The sequence below is a fragment of the Myotis lucifugus genome, unplaced genomic scaffold (assembly GCF_000147115.1).
Source record: "Myotis lucifugus unplaced genomic scaffold, Myoluc2.0 scaffold_119, whole genome shotgun sequence".
NCBI classification, from domain to species: domain Eukaryota; kingdom Metazoa; phylum Chordata; class Mammalia; order Chiroptera; family Vespertilionidae; genus Myotis; species Myotis lucifugus.
Window position 1 is genome coordinate 1,697,635 of NW_005871167.1, and position 3,298 is coordinate 1,700,932.

Genomic DNA, 3,298 nt, shown 5'->3' on the forward strand with positions numbered 1-3,298 from the left:
TCTAAATTATTTGACAAGGTAATTTTGCTTTGGGGAATCTATACTGAAGAAATAATCTTTATTGTTGGAAGTATTACATATATGCATATACGTTTCCTGGTTAATCTCTCCCCACCCCATCCCCTGCATTCCCTCTGAGATTCATCAATCTGTTCCATGCTTCTTTGTCTCTGGATCTATTTTGTTCATCAGTATATTTTGTTCATTAGATTCCACAGATGAGTGAGATCATGTGATACTTATCTTTCTCTGACTGGCCTATTTCTCTTACCATAATACTCTCCAGGTCCCTCCCTGCTGTCTCAAAGGGTAAGAGATCCTTCTTTTATATAGCTGCACTAGAGGCCCGATGCACATAATTCATGCAAGAGTAGGCCTTTCTTCCCCCAGCTGCCAGCACCAGCTTCCTTCTGGCACCCGGGACCTGGGCTTCCCTCCAGCCGCCAGCAGGCACCCAGGACCCCGGTTTCGTCAGGAAGGAAGGAAGGACAGACATCCAGCCTAATTAGTATTCCTAATTTTTTATCCTACTTCAGTGAAATCGGACCATGTTAGTGTTAGAGTTTCTAAGGGAGACAGTAGTTTACAAATCTTTCCTTGTCCAACTCTGAACAAATTGAAAAGTAGACACAGGAGTCAGACAGGAATTTATAAACAGCTTAAAAATTAAAACACAGTTTAAAGCTTAAAGCTCAGTTAGTAAATGTAGCTTGAACCAAACACCAAAATGGACTACTAAAAACTTATCCCCGCTCTTTCCAGCCGGCACTGAGCTATGGGTATCTCTCAAGACAACTGGCACAAGCGCTGCAAGACCAGGGGCAAGAGAAAGCCCTACCACAAGAAGCGAAAATATGAGCTGGGATGCCCTGCTGCCAACCCTAAGATTGGACCCGGCTGCATACACACACTCCGAGTGCGCGGAGGCAACAAGAAGTACCGGGACTGTACTTGAGGCTGGACGTGGGCAGCTTCTCCTGGGGCTCCCAGTGTTGTACGCGCAAAACAAGGATTATTGACGTTGTCTACAAAGCATCCAACAACGAACTGGTCCGCACCAAGACCCTAGTAAAGAACAGCATCGTGCTCGTTGATAGCACACCGTGTGGACAGTGGTACGAGTCCCACTACGCACTGCCCGTGGGCCGCAAGAAGGGGGCCAAGCTGACTCCTGAAGAGGAAGAGATTTTGAACAAAAACGATCAAAGAAAATTCAGAAAAAATCTGATGAAAGGAAAAAGAACGCCAAAATCAGTGTCTCCTCGAGGAGCAGTTCCAGCAGGGCAAGCTTCTTGCATGCATCGCTTCAAGACCAGGCCAGTGTGGCCCAGCAGATGGCTATGTGCTCGAGGGCAAAAAGCTGGAGTTCTATTTGAGGAAAATCAAGGCCCGGAAAGGCAAATAAATCCTCTTCCCTACTACCTTAGCTCATGTAATAAAGGTGTTTATTCTAAAAATAAAAATTAATTAATTAACTAATTAAATACATGACTTATCCCCCTTCCCCTCCCCACACCCCCAACCCTTCAGCCATCTCCAGGTCATGGGACCCACTTGGGGAGCATCAGAGCAACTACCTGAGTTAGAATCCCAGCTTTGCCACTTACTAGCTTATTTTCCATGTGATCCTTAGCAAGTTACGTTTTCTCTCTGTGCCTCAGGCTTCCCATCTATAAAATGGAGGTACTTGTATTTGACTCAGAGTTATCTTGAAGTTTGAAATGCTTAGAACAGAACCTGGCACAAAGTAAGCTATGGTACGATTATGATGGTTATTATTAGACAGAACAGACACTACTGAGCCAGCTGCGTGGGGAGTTGTGGCTAGATTTAAGCCCAGAGAGACAGGACACAGGTGAGCAGTGATAGGAACACATTAATTCTCCTAATGGGGAAACTTGAGCCAGTGCATGTTAGATTCTTGCCCCATCATTAGTGAGATTACTCTCTGGGCACGTACCTCAGTTGCAGGTTTGATCCCCAGCCCCCAGTCAGGGCACCAGCAGGAAGCAACCAATCAATGTGTCTCTCTCATGTTGATCTCTCTCTCTCTCTCCCTCTCTCTCTCCCTCCCTCCCTCCCTCCCTCCCTCCCCCCACTCTCCCTAAAAATCAATGGGAAAAAATATCCTCAAGTAAGAATAAAAATAAATCATTAATTAATAATTTTTTTAAATGGGCAGAGGACCTGAATAGACACTTCTCCAAAGAAGACATACAAATGGCTAGAGATATAAGAAAAAAATGCTCGATGTCACTAATTATCAAAGAGATGCAAATTAAAATGACAATGAGGTACCACTTCACACCTGCCAGAATGACTATCATCAATAAGTCAACAAACAAGTGCTGGTGAGGATGTGGAGAAAAGGGAACCCTCCTGCACTGCTGGTGGGAATGTAGACTGGTACAACTACTATGGGAAACAGTATGGAATTTCCTCAAAAATTAAAAATGGAATTGACATTTGACCCAGTGATCCCACTTCTAAGAATATAGTCTAAGAAACCTGAAACACCAATCAGAAAGAATAAATGCACCCCTATGTTCATAGCAACTTTGTTTACAACAGCTAAGATCTGGAAACAGCCCGTGTCCATCCGTAAATGAATGGATTAAAAACTGTGCTACATTCACACAGTGGATACTATGCAGTGAATACTATGCAGCAGTTAAAAAGAAGATCTCTTACCCTTTGAGACAGCATAGAGGTATGTGGAGAGTATTATGCTAAGTGAAATAAGCCAGTCAGAGAAAAACAAGTATCACATGATCTCATTCATATGTAGAATCTAATGAACAAAATAAACTGACCAACAAAATAGATCCAGAGACATTGAAGCACGCAACAGATTGACGTATTTCAGAGGGAAAGGGGGGGAGGATGGGAGAAGAGATTAACCAAAGAACTCATATGCATATTTGCATAATCTTTGGGCAGATAATTGTGCGGAGAAGACTTGGGGTTGGAGCAGGAGCGGGGTTGAAGGGGTCAATGGAGAAAAAACAGGGACATCTGTAATACTTTCAACAATAAAGATAAATTAATTTTTTAAAAAAAAGAAGTTTCCTGCCTTGGCAGGCTCAGTTGGTTGGGCTGCACCAAAAGGTTGCTGATTCAATTCCTGGATAGGGCACATGCCTGGCTTGCGAGCTAGATCTCCAGTAGGGGGTGTGCAGAAGGCAGCCGATCGATGTTTCACTCTCATATCGATGTTTCTCTCTCTCCCTCTCCCTTTCTCTCTCTCTAAAATATCAATAAAATCAGTTTCCCTTTCACTTATTTTTTATTGTTATAT

The 3,298-nt window shown here is 43.4% G+C and overlaps 1 pseudogene; it reads left to right on the forward strand.

Annotated features, from left to right (window-relative positions):
• The first annotated feature begins 775 nt into the window (after nt 1-775).
• Nucleotides 776-1,405, forward strand: LOC102428493 (annotated as a pseudogene).
• The last annotated feature ends 1,893 nt before the right edge of the window (nt 1,406-3,298 follow it).